Source organism: Corapipo altera, unplaced genomic scaffold, assembly GCF_003945725.1.
Source record: "Corapipo altera isolate COAL_440 unplaced genomic scaffold, ASM394572v1 0, whole genome shotgun sequence".
In the NCBI taxonomy this organism is placed as follows: Eukaryota; Metazoa; Chordata; class Aves; order Passeriformes; family Pipridae; genus Corapipo; species Corapipo altera.
This window is the reverse complement of record NW_020884872.1, coordinates 58234239-58252774: the sequence shown is the minus strand read 5'-3', so window position 1 is coordinate 58252774 and position 18536 is coordinate 58234239. Positions and strand designations below refer to the sequence as shown.

The 18536-nt window shown below is 42.8% G+C and overlaps 1 long non-coding RNA gene across 1 annotated transcript in view; it reads right to left on the bottom strand.

Annotated features, from left to right (window-relative positions):
* The window catches only part of LOC113950072, a 29466-nt gene extending 11592 nt beyond the window's left edge, over positions 1 to 17874 (bottom strand). Inside the window, exon 1 of the long non-coding RNA XR_003528659.1 lies at positions 17720 to 17874. This is a non-coding gene — a long non-coding RNA (uncharacterized LOC113950072). The remainder of the gene's footprint in view (positions 1 to 17719) is intronic.
* Between the last annotated feature and the right edge of the window lie 662 nt (positions 17875 to 18536).

Sequence of the window (18536 nt, the reverse complement as noted above, 5' to 3'; positions counted from 1 at the left end):
TCTGTAAAACTCTGACCAATTTCCCCAAGCTTAGGAGAAAGAGGGAAACCAAAGCAGTTAGTTCAAACAGAAAGTAAATCCCTACTAGTCAATCCTTCTGATGGGAAAGAAAGTTATATAGACCTGGCCAGGGACAAATGTATTCCATCAGAATAATTTCTGTGGGCAGAGACCCACAAACCTACAGCATGAAGGGACAGATGAAGAGACCACCATGGCCGCTGGAAGGATTACAGCCCACTGCTTTATAGCTATATGCTGCTTTGCCAACCTGACTGAAGTTACAGCATTTCCATAATCCATGTAATGCACTGAAGAGTTATTAAGTCTGAGTAGACCAAAAAGCAGTGGGTGTGACAGCAATGTGGTAAGTGCTTGACTCAGATGTCTACCACAGAACTTCAGTTTCTCATATATTTCTGTCTTCTGCGAAGACAACAAGCAAGGCTGGAACTTATTGGTCAAGGGCTCAGCAAGAGGATGTGTCAGGATGACTAAACACTTGTCCTGGCTGTGGAAACAATCCCTGACTAATCTCTCCATGTCTGAGGTTTTAGTTTTTCCAATTGCCTTGTTCTCAGGAATCACTCACAGCAGGAGAAGAGTAATATTGTTTCTGGAATAATTCCCCTAGACTTCAATTGATCTAAGATTCAGTTAAATGTGTTGTAAGTGATATACAAAAACATGAAGTTGATCAAATCTACAAACAACTACTGTTTGCAGCCTGCATGCACTGATAGAATACAGAAGTTTCTGGCAGGACAGATTGGACGTGTCTTCTCATTCTGCAGATCCAGCTCAATGAGCCTTATAGCATAAGGTAGCACCCACACTTAGTTGTTTCCAGGAGCTAGATCTTAGCTGTGATACTGGAAATGCTCAGATGACTGTACTATTATGTGGAGCCATATAAACAATGAACATCAAGGAGAAGTCCAAAGATCTTGAAGACAGTGTAAGCATAGCACAAAACCACTCTTGGATGTCCTCCTGCTTATAGACTGTGTCCATTCAAGCATGGCAAACCCTCTCTTTCTGGGGCAACTGTTATTCTTTAAGCTCTCTGGTGTTACTTGGCTTCAATAATTAACTCTGTTTATTGATATAGCTGTTTTGGTTTGACTACTTTAAAATCTGGGGATTTTTCAGACTCTTTTTGGTAAAGCAGCTCTCTGGTCAGTCAAGTGTAGGGTAGTGGGAAATGTCCAGCTAAAAAGGCTCTGGGCTTTGACCGTCTTTTAAGGAACATTTTGCCATACAAGCAGCAGCAGAATTCGGTCTCCATTTTACAGTATGAAGGTGTGTTAGCCATTACTTCTAAAGCTGTGGTAGTAGGAGAAAATGCATAAACACAACCCGTATTTTCTTGTGTGAGGAGGATATGTTCAATAAAATATGACCCAAATTCAGCTGTTACAATACACAAGGTAAGTACCCTAAAAGTAGCTAAACCTTATTCTATACCAGGCCAAAAGAAAGGGTTTTGAGACGAAAAAGTCTTTCTCAATGGAAATGGTCTTGAGAAAAGGTGTGAACACTTTCTGCAAATATTGCTTGCCCGTGGTTTTGGATCAATGCAGCTATGATAACTCTACTAAGAAAATTTATTTTGTGTTGCAAACTCTGGTGTCAATTTAAATCTTGAGCTGGGCTGCAGATCATGGAGGGAGTTGAATGTTTGCTAACACAGATAATGTCTCATAATGAACTAGTGCCTGTTGGTAACAGCAGTTACTGATTTAGCCATATGATTAGCTGCCATCTGTGAGAAACTACCTTTCAATAAGTAACTCAAAAGAGGATTAAAGCCTTTGTCTGTGGTTTGTTTTGCTGTTATGCTCTAAAGAGTTTGATTCTTCTCCCTCCCTTTACAAATACCAGCTAAAACAAGTCTTACCCTGATGCTTATTTCTTTGGAATTCCTTTCAGCACCTTTCTGCGAGTGATGGGGCTAAAAACCAGCAGTTGTATGGGGGGAACTATTATGCTGACTTCGTTCTTAAGAATTCTTTGATATTCTTAATGAGATATGAAGAAGTCCTAAAATAAGAAGTAAAACTGTTCTGAATACATTGCCATCTGCAGGTCCCCCTAAAATCCTCCTACAATACACACATGCAAAGAAGACACTGTGTCTGAGACATCAGACACCATTATCCTTCTCTATTATGCAAGAAAATGATTGCAAATCATGTTTGTAAGGAGATCATCATTATACACTTAGAGTGAACCTAAGCTGGTGTTTGGGAAAATTTTAGCTGCCATTAGAAACTGAATCTCAAGCTAATATCATATTTCAGAAATGGTCTGACATAAGCCCCGAAGGAAACTGCCTTAAGTGAGTTTTGTCTGGATCTATATGCTGCGATATACAATACAGCTGAGTCCTGACATTGCAAAGATGCAATGCCAATAACATATGCAGGAAAAGAGTATCTCTGTAACACAGATAGATACTTTGATTTGAGCCTCCAGGCTTGTTCTACCTACCTTCCCAGTAACTTCTAGCCTGAGCTGTATGAGGCAAGAGAAGGAGAACTTCCCACATTCATTCTTACTTGAAACAAAAATCATTTCTGTCCAAAAGCCAATCCAGTCTTGATTTGGAAATTGGCAGTGATGGAAGAATCAACCACAAGCCTGGATAAATGTTTCCAATGGTTAATTACCTCTGCGGTTAAAAAACATTCCTTCTAGTCTGAATTTGCCGAGCTACCATTTTCATCCACTGGATCTCCTTATATCATCAGCTATGTTAAAGAATTCATTTTCTTTTTTTCTCTTGTCCATGTAGGCATTCACAGGTGGGATTTAACTTACTCAGCTTTAGCTGTCAAGTCCTCACTCTATAATCTAAATTAATTCTGTAGGTCCCTTTGCACTCAATGCAGAGAGACAACCAGCCCTCAACCATGCTCCTTGCTGCTAGCAGACATCTACTTTATGTGACACAGCTGGGCATTGATTCACCTTCTCTCTGCTTCTGTTTGACATTGTATGTGGCCCCAGAGCATGGATGACTCTTAGTGTGACTCTGCCATGTTTGGCCATACACAGAACAGAGCTTTTGTAGAGGGGATGTCCCTGATGGGGTATTTACACCTCCAGGTTCTTGTCTAGCCTCCTTGAAATCCCAGATATATTTGCCAGTGACCTGATTCCTGTCGCCTGTCCACTCAACATTTCATAGAATCATATAGAATGGTTTGGGTTAGAAGGCACCTAAAAGATCCTAAAGTTCTAACCCCACTGTGATGGGCAGGGACACTTTTTACTAGACCAGGTTGCTGAAAACCACATCCAACCTGGCCTCCAGGGATGAGACATCAACAACTTCCCTGGGAAACCTGTTCTGATGCCTCACCACCCTCACAGTAATGGATTTTTTCCTTATACCTAATCTAAACCTACTCTTTCAGTTTGAAAACATTCCCCCTTGTCCTGTCACTACCTGCTCTTGCAAAAAGTCCCTCTCCAGCTTTCTTGTAGGCTCCCTTCAGGTACTGGAAGGCTGTAATTAGGTCACTTCTAAGCCTTCTCTTTTCCAAGCCGAACAAACACGATTTTCTCAGTCTTTCCTCGTAGGAGAGGTGCTCTATCCCTCTAATCATGTTGGTAGCCCTCCTTTGAACTTGCTCCTTCCTGTGTTGGGGACCCCAGAGCTGAATGCAGTACTTGAGGTGGGGTCTCATCAAAGTGGAATAGAATCACCTCCCTGGACCTCTTGGCCACGTTGATGGTGATGCATCCCAGGACACAATTGGCTTTCTGGGCTGCAAGTGCACATTGCCAGCCCATGTCCATCCTCTCATCCACCAGCACCCCAGGTCAGGGATGCTCTCGATCATCCCCCAGCCTGTATTGATATCATGAGTTATCCTGACCCAGGTGCAGCACCTTGTACTTGGCCTTGTTGAACCTCATGATGTTCCCATGGGGCCACTTCTCGAGCTTGTCCAGGTCCCTCTGGATGACATCACATCCTTCAGATGTGTCAACCACACCACTCAGCTTGGTGTCATCTGCAAATTTGCTGAGGGTACACTCAGTGCCTTCATCTGTGTCATTAATGAAGATACTACATAACATTGGTCCTAATACAGACCCTTGAGGGAAACCACTTGTCACTGATATCCACTGGGACTCGGAGCCATTGACCACTACCCTATGGATGTGACCGTCCAACCACTTTCTTACCCATTCTAACAGTCCATTCATCAAGTCTCTCTCTCTCCAATTTAGAGAGAAGGATGTTGTGGAGGACCACGTAAAAGGCTTTACAGAGATCCACATAAATGGCATCTGTAACCCTTCCTTGTCCCTGATATAGTCACTCCATCACAGAAAGCAATTAGGTTGGTCAAGCAGGACTTGCCTTTGGTGAAACCATGCTGGCTGTCCTGAAATACCTCCCTGTCCTCCATGTACCTTAGCACAGCTTTTAGGACAATCTTTTCCATGATCTTCCCAGGCACAGAGGTGAGGCTGACAGGTCAGTAGTCCCCAGCATCCTCCTTTCTACCCTTTTTAAAGATGGGTATGTTTCCCCTTTACCTGGGACTTCACCTGATTGCCATGACTTTTCAAATATCATGGAAAGTGGCTTGACAATTATATCAGCAAATTCCCTAAGGACTCTCAGATGCATCGCACCAGGTCCCATAGACTTATGTACCTTCAGGTTCTGCAGGTGGTCATGAATCTGATCTTTACTAACAGAGTGACTTTGTTCCCCCAACCCCCATCCTGCTGTCCATCCACTTGAGGGGTGTGGGAAGAGAAGTTGCATTGAAGACTGAAGCAAAAGAGTTGCTGACTACCTCAGCCTTCTCCTCATCCATTGTTATCACTTTTCCAGTATTGTTTATCATGGAGAGTACGCCTTCTTCAACCTTCCTTTTCTGGTTAACGTAGCTGTAGAAGCCCTTTCTGTTATTCTTTGCTGGGTTCAGTTCCAGCTTTGCCTTGGCCTTCCTCACCCCATTGCTATACAACCATACTTCATCTCTAAACTTTTCCCATCCCACTCTGGCCAGCTTAGCATCCAAACCATCTCCACAGCCTGCCTCTCTCCTTTACAGAGAAAGTAGGATGTTTTCTACACTTGTCCACTTCCATCTTACAATTTCTTTCTGAGCTCAGAGGGAAAGAGTGGTGTCACTCCTTGATTCCATTAACAGGAATCACTCTAGTTTAATATCACCCTTTCAGATTCAGAGCAATTGCTTTGAATCAGGTCACTAAGTCAGGGAATATCTACAATAAGAATCTGAATGATTCTGGAACTTATATGCATGTCCAGCTCAGAGTAGCATATTTAAGAGCTGAAAACAATGAATGGAATAATGATACTACAGTGAGAAGAAATAACTCAGTAATGAAAATTTGAAAGTTTCTACTACCTGTATTCTTCGATCCATGTGAACCATTTGTACTTTTAGTGTCCGAGATACAGCAGACACTGAAGCAAAAAAATTCTTTATGTAGGGAAGAATTTCCAGCTGAGGAACATTGAAAAATGTTAGCTGAGGTTTGAGTCCTTGTGAGTAAACAGATTGGGATCTCAAAAACAGTGGAGTGGTAACATCACGCTTCACCCAGTGGCTAATGGCGAGAAATTCCACTGTAGTGGCAACGTAGCCCTTGAGACCACACCGGAAACATGCTGTTATTTACAGAGAAATTCACCCTGAATCAGTGAGTGTGCCTGTGTTTACGTGTGTGTGATCACAGGCATAACCCATCATGGATATCACACTAGCAGAGTACTTTCACCACTGCTCATAGAAGCATAGATGTGCCAAAAGCTGTGATCCAGAGGGAACACGTCAAAGGCTGAGTGAGAACAGTTAATCCTTCATGTTTATCCCATCTTTTCCACTGTAATTGCCTGCAATAATGCTGCCTGTCACCAGCTGTTGTAGGGTATGTAGGCCAGAATGGAATCGGGGGATCTTCGATCACCACAACTCCCTCCATGAAAGCTATTGCACTGTGATGGTAACATCCTGCGGTGGACACCAGCACAGTCTGGATTTGGATTGCAGTCAGATGCCATGTTCAGATGGCATAATTTCTAGCAAATCTCCATTCCTGTCCCTCAAAGCAGTGTCTTAGTCTCTTCTCCAATGCCCACAGTGCAGCATCTTTCTGAATGTCATCATAGTTTGGTGGCAGTTCCCTGATGGGGTTAAAACAGATCACCCAGACTACTCTGATGTATAAGACCACAAAGTCTAACAAAACTGGGATTTAGAAAGATTTTTGGGGAAAAGCTGAATATGACCTAAACTTGTACTGGGTCTTCACAGTTCGATACTGAAAGGTAAAAGAGAGGATTTCCTTCTTTACCACAGAGATCTGAATTATGGACCTGTGCCCACCTCACAAGAGTATTTATGCTTCATATTTATCCATAACAGCTTCATAGCTTACAAATATTTGCATATGATGGAGCTAGAATAAGACTTTTAAAGATTTGTAAATAATTTAGGAAGATAACTCCCATTCATTTAATGTAATTCTCTAGGAAGCATTCAAAAAATCCCAGTCACAGTTTTAAGAAGAAATTTCTTTCTGTGCCAAAAAACCTTTACATAGCTACTGCCAATACTACTGTGTAAATAACAACATTGTAAGATTTCAAAATCATGTTTATAAGCAGGAGCCACTATCCAGTGATTTACCAGCACTGTTGTAATGGTTAATTTTCCTGGAAAAGTACATTATTGCAAAAATTTCTCTCCCCCTTTTTTTTTTTTTTTTTTTTTGTGACCACAGTGTTTGTTTCATTATCTATTTGTTTTTACTGCTAGATCTTAGTTTGGCACAGAGATCTTGGTATCTAAAAAGGGTTTTGAAAACCATCAGCATTTTTAAATATACACAAATTGCCAAGTACAATTGTACTTTTTAGCATCAAGGAGCAATCCTCCCTCTCAAATGGCAGTGTTTTTAAGTGATGTTTCAACTTCTGTGGCTGCAGTCCACTCTTTTATAATGTGGGAAATGCCCTGCCTCTGAACTGTGTAAGTGATACGTCACATTGTCCACAAGTCTGTTTTTTGACAGAAAGGAGTAAACACCTCCAGGGTCCTGAGGATGTGTTTTTAAACTGTGTCTGGTACTTGCAAAGATTGAGATAATGATAGCTGATAAGTTAGGAGAGAGAAAACACCAGGTCACGAAAGAGTTGCTGAGGACAGGGCAAGAGGAGCAACTTGAAGCAATAGCATAAAATGAAGTAAAGGAAAATTACAGCTTAATTGCCCAGAAGCTCCTAGACTGCCAGCTAAGCCTTCTGGGGGAGACAGTGTGAGTCCCAGAGGATAAGCAGTAAACACGGGCCTGGACAAAGCACTGAAAAATGTGCTGCCTGCCAGCAACCCTCCTGGTAGATGATGGAAATAGGAAGGGTGGCCTAAAATGTCTCAAAAGTCATCTGTGAAACATCTCTTGAGGCAGATAGGGAGCTGGAGGTGGTGGCCAGTCCCTTCACCTCTTCTTGTTTCTACAGCCTTCTCACAGTTTCCTGTCCCTCCTCCTGCTCAATTCCCCACTTCCTTCCTACCCTCCCCTCTAAGGGCCCTCTTAAGCAGCTCTCTAAATTGTTGTAACTCTCTCCAAGAAGTTTGATAGCGCGGTGACAGTCTGGGTGATCACAGTACACAGGAGGTATCAAGGTCACTCATATCATCATCACTGAATGATACTTGCTGTCACAACCCTCCATCACCTGCAGCTTGTAAGATGGCCACAGCTCAGCTTAAGGTTTTCCTGATAGAAAATGGGTATGAATGTTTGAAACAGGGCCTTGCCATCATGGGATGGATGAGACATATGGGTGCAGCAGGCTCATATCCTCATCACTGCATGCCTGTGGATCTATGCTCATGGACAAGTGGGCTGAAGTTTTCAGTGTTGTGATGGATGTTTTCAGACATCCATCAGAAGGTTGGTCTCACATGACGTGGACACCTGGGGAGCTTGGAATGAGGAAAGGTGCAGGACAAACATCCTCCTTTTCCATAAAGAACAAGGAAGGCACAGAGAGAAGCATTTTGAGTAATGTCAAAATTTTCTCACCCAAAAGCGATCTCTTTGCATCAAATTCCTCTGAACTAATTAAGACATCTACATTTAGGCATCCTGAGTACCTCTACATCATCAGGAATAATAAGCACACCTGAAGGTGGACTTCTCATCTATAGGCAGACATTTCCAATGCACCGTATATTCCTTTGCATTGACTCAACGGGGATCCAAGAGTGAATTAGCTCAGATGTAAATAGTTGTGTTGTAGACATACAATGGCAGGTGACATGGATTCTGTCTTTATGCCTTAACATGCCCTGCTTTCCCCCTTCAGCAGGACTGTAGGCAGCAAAGCTTCACACTGCTCCTGCTTCTGAAGTTTAAATTCCCTTTGTCTTTCAATCCATTTTTTATTTATGTTGGACTTTTTGTCTTCTTCCTTGCCATTCCCTATAGGCAGAGCATTCCTTCAGTTGAGGTTTGACAAATATCCTTTTTCTTAAAACAGTGCAGAGCACACCTGCTCTGTGGAATACTGCAGCTGCAGCAGACCCATCCTGAACATGGTTTACTCAGCCCTGCGGTGCACTGCTGGCACTGCCAAGGGAGGATCTCCTCTCACTCCTACTTCACCAGTTTCTGATTTCAAGGAGGTGCTGGATTCCACAGACATATAACAAGTTTGCCTCTCTAAAATTTGGAAGGTCAAGTCATTCCTTTGTACAGACTGTAAGATAGGGGAAAAGCGAAAGGAGATATGAGAACTGTCTTGCGACTGTCATTGGATAAATGACTTTGCTAGAATGGGGAAATGAACTGCTCTCTGTGGACACTGAAGATTGGATGAGAAGCAATGTACTAAAATTACAGCAAAGGAATTCCTACAGCTGTTAGGAAAAGAATGGTTCCCTGGGGACACAGTTGGAAGATAAGGTCTCACAATCTGTTTCCAACTCCCAGTCCAGGAACCACTGCAAGCCACAGCTCTTCTCATCTTTTTCCTGTTTCCTCAGCCTCATGCAAATTCATAGGTAGGTTCAAATGCTCTGCCAGGCCCTGATATGCCTCCTGACCAAAGCTGAGCCTCCAAAGCAAATGATATTTTCATTGTCTCTAATGTCTTCTGCAGTCTAACCCAAACTCCACATGGCAGTAACTAAGTAGTAGCAGTACCAAAGCCAGGTGGACTTTGTCATATTTGTCTCCATGGACTTCCAATACAACCATATGGGTATATATAGTCTAACCCTGGCACCACACAACATTGTCTTCAGGTCTCAGATATCCTCTGTGTCCCTGTCCTTTCCCAATGAAGCTTTAATGAGTATTTTTTCTGTGACAATAAGAATTTGATAACAAGAAGAAAAGAAATCTTTTCCATTCCCATTTTTCTCGGGGACCTCCAAGACTTGTTACATGTCCATCCTGTCTGAGGGGCAGACACATGAGAGACATCTCATACTTCTGGTTTCTCCCAGTCACCAAGACCAGGAGAACATTTTGAACATGTCCTACCTCATGGAAACAGCTTTGCTGAGTCACATCCTTGTGATGAGCAGGGATTTGCCTAGGGGACACACCTGGAAATATGAGCTCAGAAATACACAAAGACACTGACCCAGCAAGCATGCTTTAGCAGAGTCTACACTTGCCCTGACACCCTGTTACTGTGTCAGATGGTCATTATAAAGCATCTTACTCTTTAGGTAGGTACCCAGCTGCTCACCTTCATCCTGCTGTAAGGTCCAGTCCAGCCTGTCCATTTCTACAACCTAAAGGGTAAGATCCTGGCACTCTTCCAGAGGGCTATCCCTTTTGGAGGCAAACTGTGCTGCTCGTGTGTGTGTAATGATTTGTGTTGTCCCTCACATGATGTCAATGAGTCAGATTGCCATATGCCATATCTATCTCTGTGGTGCTGTGATGGTTTGTGTGGCCCAACTTGCACAGACTTCACCAAGCCATGCCACTGCTTCCTGAGGCTCACAAGGTGAGATGGAAGTACAACTATATGTGTTGTCTGCTGCAGTAACCACACTACAAAGAGGAAACCATTGTCCTGAGGTGGAAAAAAAGTCTCAGGATTGGCTGGAACAAAGGGGAGGGAGGCATTCCCTAGGCTGGACTGATAACTTGTCCTTGTGCATTTGGGCATAGATATCATGAGCCAAGTTCATCCACATAAAACAATTCACAGAACCTGTTTAGTGACTGTAAAGATCCCAGGAACTCACTCCTTCGCATCTCATCTTCTTAGGTATCATGTCCTGCACAGATGTCTCAAGCTAGGCAAGTAGAAACGGGATTTGTTTCTATCACGCGCAGAGTCAAGCCCATCTTAGCCCAAACTCATGGACCTGGGCAGGTTCAAGAACTGCTGCAACCCTCCCATCAGTCCTGCCAGGACTGGCAGCAGAAAGCCCTCTGAGAAGTGGGTGTTAAGCAGCCTCAGGAGAGACAGAAGGAGGGGAGGGACTAGGAAGGGGGTTGGGCAAGCCAGGCAAGTCGGGTGAGGTGCTGAATGAATGCATGCGTCATTCCCTGAGCAACTACAAGACAACTCCCCATGTGGCTGCCTTTTCTAGGCAGCAGCGTGCGCCTGCACACGCTGTATGTGGGTTGCTGCTGGGAATGAATCCTCTCTCAGGAACTAGCAGATGAGTCAGGGTTGACTCAGGTCTTCACAGTCTTCCTTGCTCAAGTGGTACTGGGTAGAGGAAGCAAAATATGAAACCTGTCTGTATTTTTTCTTTGTGAATGCTAATTTTGCCATACACTGTAAAATATGCACAAGGGCATTTTTTCTGGACAGACTTTCCTGCTGCATGCACACATTGAGCTGTAAATCCCGTCTTTCATACAAAAAACCAACTTCGTTTATAAGCGTCCCATTAGGCCAGAGCATGCTTCATTATTTGCGGGGAGACCATTCTCTCCACATGTTGAGGTATCTTGGAAGCAGTATGTAGCTCTTCGAGGACCTATTATTAATTTGAATTTATTGAGTGCTGACAGACAAGCATGGTGCTTTATGGTCACATAAGGGAACCCTTGTGGCTGTAACATTTCAAGAGAAAACTCCCATGAAAAGGTGGAAGCCCTCTTGGCTTAAGGAGGCTGAAAGACACAGTTTTGGTTTTTGAAATGATGGCCTCAGGGGCACTCTGCAACAAAGTATGATAAACAACAATGGGAGTAAGCAGGGACTTTGTCCTCTGCAGTCAGCTACATAACATTTGCTACACTGATTCTGGTCTGCCTGAGCTATATCCAAGGATGCTGGGTACATAGAAGTAAAATTTGGTCTGCTTTCATCTGTGTAACCATGAGAAGACTACCTTCTCATTCTAAAGCCAGTCTGTGGGTTTCAGGTTTTCTCTGGTCTTCTGCATTGTGCTCTCCCATCACCCTGTCCTGCAAAAGGGAGTGACATCTCTTTGGAGTTTGTGGTTGCTAAAGAAGGTATAGTAATAGAGGAAAAACATATTCCCAAACTATTTTATTTTAAATGATATTTCTGTCACTATGTTTCAGCAATGATGAGTCACAATTCAGTTGATACTGATAATTGATCATAAAATTCTGGGTCTGGGCTTGACACTACAGAGTAGTATACCATGCAGACTCACATGTAGAGAGTTTTTCCTCTGTAAAATAAAACTGACTGCTCTACGTGAGCGGATATGTTTGGGTTTCCTGGCTGTCTGTTTGTGAGACATTTTTGGTAGCTTCACAAAGTAAAATCTCACCGAACTCTTTACCTCATGAAAATGGCCTCAAGATACTTGCAATACTTAAACTGTCATAAAGGCAAAGAGCAAACAGGCTCCCTTCTTGCTGTAGATGGAAGGAGAGGTGAGTCCCAAAAGGGCCCCCACACATATTCTTTTTAAAACTAGTGACGCAGTGACACATGCAATGGAATCCGGGAAACCATCCTGCTAACCTTTTCCAGCTCCTGAAACCTGATGTGTGATGGTGAGGGTGATACTGATTAAAAGAAGAATCTGTTATGTTTGGGGAGGTGATAAGGAAAACCACTGTTTTTTAATTTCCCCTCACACAGGTTAGATTACACTATAAAGAAAGAATTTACCCAAAGGCAGATAATGCTTAAACCATTTAGAAATAATTAATAGACATTAGAGTCATTGCATACTACAGAAAAATGTGTCCTGAAAGGCTACACAATAACTTTCCTTGTTAGAGTAAAGGATGTTTGTTTAGGCTTAGTTGGTGCTTCCGACTACTTAATTACCCAGAAATGAGGTAGCTGTGCTCTTAAGCAAGTCAGAAATGCACACTGATGAATGCTGGGTAACACAGGCCACGTAGTTTTCAGAAAAACATTCAGATATGTTGGCAGATTAGTTTTGCAAGTGGGAGTTGAGTCTGTCTGCTTCTTTAGATGTCTTTCTTTTGTATTTTTCTAAAAAATCAATATTGCATTGTATTTCATCTGTAGAATCCATTCCTTCCTTTTGTAACATCATGTACTAAAGTAGCACCTTAGAGACAGCTGTTACCTCTGCTTGGAATCCACCAGGAGCATCCTTCTGGCCATGGCCAGCCACAGGACCTCCCTTATTACTCATGGGTAAGCACCATTCCTCTTTGGGACAGTGGGAGGAGGAGGAAGGAATGGATTCTCTCCAAACACCGAGTGCACAAGGCAGTCCCATAAAACACAAAAAGCCATAGAATCATAAAGTCATTAAGGTTGAAAGATACCTCCAGTATCATTGAGTTCAAGCATTAACTCAACACCATCATGTTCACCACTAAACCTTATCCTCAAGTTCCACATCCCTACACTTCCTGAACACTTACAGGGAAGGCGATTCCACCACTTCCCTGCACAGCTTGTTCCAATGCCTGAACACCTTTTCAGTGAAGAACTTTTTCTTACTATCCAATCTAAACCTCCCCTGATGCAACTTGAGGTCATTTCCTCTCCTCCTGTCACTTGTTACTTGGGAGAAGAGACCAACTCCCACCTCGCTGCAACCTCCTTTTTGGTACTTGTAGAGTGTGATACCGTCCCCTTTGAACTTCCTTTTCTTCAGGCTAAATGCCCTCAGCTCCCTCAGCTGCTCCTCATAAGACTTGTACTGTAGAACCTTCATCAGCTGTGCTGCCCTCCTCTGGACTCACTCCAGCACCTCAATGTCTTCCTTTTAGTGAGGGGCCCAAAACTGAACACAGGATTTGAGGTGCAGCCTCACCAATGCCAGGTACAGGGGGAGAGTCCCATCTCCTCAAGCTCATTTTGGCTGTCCATTCTCCCAGGGCATAGGAAGTGCCGCTGCCTGGCTGCTGGAAACCCTTGCACCCCAGGAACAGTGCAGCTGGCAGAAAGAGAAGCTAAACAAGTCCTAGCTCCTTTGCTTGTTAAACAGTACCATGGAGGAGGAAGAGGATACATCCACTCCTGAGGTTTTGCAGGGGAGGTTGGGAAACATCCTTTTTTCCCCTTAGATTCCTTGCAGCTGCAATCGTAAGGCCCAACCATGTCCTGCACTGGCAGCACAGCACAGCACAACTCTTTCGGTCGGTGCTGCTTCCTACCTCATGCTGTTTACAGCTGTGGCACACAAGTCTTAGTTTGGCTTGAAATAGGAAAGGTCTGTCCCACTGAGCTGGGATGTAAACAGGAGCTTAGCTTTACAGCAGCTGGAAACCAATTTTCTGGGTTTGCTCCTGTTGTTTGCCAAATACTTTCTATTCATGGGAAGACGATGAAAAACATTTAGATGAGATTGTGGCTGTCTAGTTCCTAGCAAGCTGTTATTATTAGGGAGGGGAGAAAAACCCAAACCCAAACCCCAAAAACCTGGACAAGTTACAAACCTTCTCTATAGCTTAAATAGAGGCTTGGTCTAATTCCTCCAATTGACTGGAGCTACTCTTGCCATTTCCCAGACAGTGACTTAAATGCATGTAACCTCTTTAAGTGCTATACCTGTTATTGTGCTGCGTTCCTTTGGCCAAACTACCCAGGTTTGACATTACAAACCAGGACATTGAAGACAGAGAATGAAAAAGGCAATAAATACCCTGCTAACCTCTCCAGCAACACAGAAGCAATAGCAGCAACATTTTGCTTCAGGAACCTGTCCCCAACCTCTTTTTCTAACACAAAGGTATTGAATGTATGGCAGCAACTGACGGGTTTCTCAGAGAGAGAGGGAGGCCCTTGTCAGCAAAATGTAAGAGGAATGCCAGGACAACTGTCCTATTAAAAAATAAGTAGACAACAGATTGACTAGGGGATACTGTAAATGCACAGAAATGGACCAGGAGAAGTTCATTCAAAGCATTTCCTGCTCCTTTCTCTAATAAGACTTCCATTTGCATGAGGTAGTATCTCGTGCCATTGGGGTCAACATATATTTGCAGGAGATTCTTGAGCCCAAATGACCCAATCCCTGTGTTTGGGATGAAAAAAAACACCTCCCCACCACCTCAAAAAAACCCCCAAACCAAAGCAAACCAAAGAAAAAAAGAACAAACAAACAAACAAAAAACCCAAAACCAAACCAAACCAAACCAAACCAACCAACCAAACAAACAAACAAAAAACCCCAGAAAAAATAGTGATGTCCCCTGTGGCAGCAATAGGGGTATGAGAAACACCATTACAGTTTTTGGATGCAGGTTGAGTGGATAAAGCTTTAGCTGTTTCTACTCAACCATCCTGGCACTGAGGGCTCTGTGGTAGGAGAGTAGATGTGCTTCAGCTGGGACACTCCAGAGTCAGGGCAGGTGGATGTCCTATGATTCACTCATTGGGTGGGTAGACAGCGAGACGAAGGCAGAGACAACAGGGGATCCTGCAGGGATTAGTTGATCTTATAAAGAAACTACATGCTTTGGTCTCCTTTCCAGGATGTGTTCAGTGCTGTTATTGAAGAAGAACATGGAAGACAAGTATAATGGAAATTTACAGTTATCACAGTGACACTCATAGGTCTACTTTGACTCAAAGCTGAACATATACACAAGTGGTTAATCAGACATATTTCCTGTCCTGAAGAAGTTTTGGCCCAAATGCACATATCAGGACAAGGACGGGAAGAAAAATGAAGGCCAGGCAAGCCTTGTGGACACCCAGCCCATGGAGGCAGTGCAGTCAGGGGAGAAAGGAGCCCTGCTGCTCTCCTCGCACTGGTGTACAGCTACAGCCAACACTGCTTCCTTTCGGAAAACTCCATGGTTGAAGTAATAACTGATCTCTGAACTCCTCTGAAGCAGATAGTGAGTCTGGAGTCACAATTTCATGGACTTCTGTCCAGTTAGTTTTAGTTACCTCTTTACTGGGAAAAATAGGTGGAGGTAAACACCTTAATTGAGGTACTTCTATCAAGTCAAAATTACGCATCTATAGACCACCAAGTCACCTATTGCTGCTGCATGCAAGCAATACAAGTGCCTTGAGCCTTACAGGGCCCCTTCAATATAGTGATTGTTTAGCAGCCCTGAATTATACTGTGGGAAGTGAAGGAAAATGAAACTTTTTAAAAGCCATTTTAAGCTATAAATCCATTTTGCACTCCAGGTTAGTTCCCCAGGCCCTTGGTGTAATACTACTGTCTCTTCCTACATGCCTTTTTTAGCGCAGGGCAAAAGCAAGCTTTTCCCTCTTATCTCCTCTGTTAAGCTCAGTAGAGATTAGGGACCACAACTCTTGCTTATGCAGGTGCAAGCCAGTGCAGTCACAGGGAAGTGAGTTGGGTCTTGGCAGTGCAATGATTTGCTCCATTGTGCAAATGGGATCCCAGTGCACAGCAGGCTTCCTGCTCCTTATTCAGTTAGTGGTTTGTCCTGGCCTGACCTGGATATAGCAAGTGAGAAAAATACCGGACGAAACCTCATTCAATCCTTGATTCTCTTTTAACTACTAACCAAGGCACCTCTGTACAAGCATGATACTTTGAGAGGATGTGGACAAATATATCTATGCTGAGGAGTGGCAGAGGCTGCAGTCCGCATTTAGAAATGCTGAGCAGTGTGTTTTTCTAAGCTGGCTAATTAGTATGGGCTTGAAACTAATGGCTGCGTTTAACTGACAAGGCAATATGCCCTTCACTCATCCCTTGAGATGTCAGGAGAATTATTTCTCTTGAAAACATGCCTATTAACTCGTTCTTCTCTATCTGCTTTGATCTTTTCAATATAATACTTTCCCTCTGCATTTCATTTCTCCCTATGGAGGAAACCATGAAAGCAAATCATACTGATTTGCAAACAGCTCCTCCTCCTTTACCTGCTGGGTTGCTTGGCTGGGTCTTCTGTGCCAGTGGCCCTGGTCTCATGTGAGGAGCTGGGGAAAAGACAACACTGTGATCACAAAGTGTTAGCACTTGTGCAACCTCAAAAAGATGCTGTTAAAAGATCTGAACTGCTGTTAAAAGATGTCTGAACTGCTGCAGATGCCTCTGTCCTTCTCCAGGGCAGCGAGGAGATCAGAAAGAGACAATGATTCAGCAAGTCACAATTTTCCTCCCAGGTTGTTCCACTGAGATCTGGATCAAAAGAAAAATTGATGACCTGGCCTTTAAATGGAAAGGAAGATAGGGTTTTCTGACAAATTTCATTATGATCCAAGTACCATGCAACCCTACTGCAATATAGATCCTTACACCAAGATGCTTGTTAATACCTGGTGAAAACAGGCCAGAATCTAAAAGTAAATAGTAGGAATGAAAAAAATGAAATATAGCAATAAATATGTACTGATATTTAGGGCCAAATCTTGCCCTCAATTTGAAGAGTTCTGTATAACAGTAGGAAATGCATGTGGATATCTGCAATTGGATACACTGTTCATTATATTCAAGAATTGAGAAGTTAATTGCCAAACTGGCAAATGCTGCTCTTCTCAGTCTCAGTACCAGTGGTGAATCTGGCTTTGCATAGGAGTCATGGGAGATTTTCAGTGCTTAGGTTACCCTTGAGATACGAGGCATCATTTTGCTATGTAAATGTTTATCTTTTGCATTTCCAGAAATATGCTTTAAGAGACTTTTTCTCTCCCATAAGGGTCTATTTGGCACTTCAAGAGACTTGCTAGCTTTGCATTTCCAATAGGGATGGTTCTATTTTGGCTACCACATAGGGGGAATGGGCTAACAGTAGCTGTATTCCAGGAGCGCTGAGCACTTCTCCACATTATTTACAGTAACTACAAGATGCAGATATTTAGGACTTCATAAGGTCAAGCCACAAGGTCTTAAAACACTGCAGCATGGAATTATAGTCCTATTTTGAGCCACCAACATTTTTGTTAATTTTTTTTCAAGCTAGCCATTGCCTGCAGTATCATACCAAATTAAAAAAAAAAAAAAAAAAAAGAAGCAGAAAATGCATAATGCAGTAAAAGAGGTTTGGCTGTGAATAACGTTGGTATACATTGTACACCAAAAGGAGATGACTTCAGGGACAAATGACCCTTGTGACAGACTTCCCCAAATCACAGGATGTCAATTTGTTTCTTGAAGGCACCTACTATGTATTGCAAAGGACTGATGTGAAAAAGTGCATGCTGTCCCTAGACTAAATAAGTGTTGCTTTGTTTTCAACCTAGAAAAGACAGAAAGAAAGATGGAAAGAAAGGGAGGGAGAGAGAAAGCATGTCACAGACGAAAGCATATTCTCAAAGGTCATGCCAGAGTGTCCTTACCTCAGCAAATGCTCTGGATTAACTTCATAATGAAATAATCCTGCTGTCTGATACTGCCTGAGAAATAAACGGTGTTCTTTTAAAGTTCTTGCCCATTTCACAGCACTTCCCTCTGACACTGTAATAAAGTAGGTTGCAGCAAGTATCCTGCATGCCATGCCTCCAAATGTACCAGTTAATTACTGAGTCCTTTAAACCTACTAACAAGACAAGCCTTGTTCTTTCAACCTATTGCTTTTTGCCAAAAAGAAAAAAAAAAAAAAAAGAAAGAAAAAAGTCTGTTGGGCAAATAGATCTTTCCAGAGAAAACAGATTTGTTTCCAAATCAGTCAACTGTGCTGAACTGGAAAGGAAGAAATGTTATTTTTTCCAGGATGAAAGCAAAACAAGATCTCTCTCTGTTTACCCTGTCTCACCCATTTCTAAAGAAGGTCAGTTTAATTCCTTCATTCCTTTTCCTGCTGTCTTATTTATCCTGAAGTCCTCTAGTCTTTTTCAATTTCACTGGCAAAGCCCAGCCCAGTTGGTCCAACATAGGAGTGCACTATGCTATGTTCTTCCCTGCCATGTGAAGATGCTGAATAGAGCTGGGTGAACTGTAAACATCCAGACATTCTCCTTTCTTACTTGCTTTCCCATGCTTCTGAATAAAAACATAAATCTCAAGCACTTATTGTTGATTTAGTTTCCTTTTAGCATCTTATTCATTACAGATGCTCTGAAGACTGTAAAAACAATCACAAATTCAGACTTCACCACCCCTGTCTGTTGTGCCATGCTGAAATACAAACCCCTATACCACAAGTATCTTTTAATA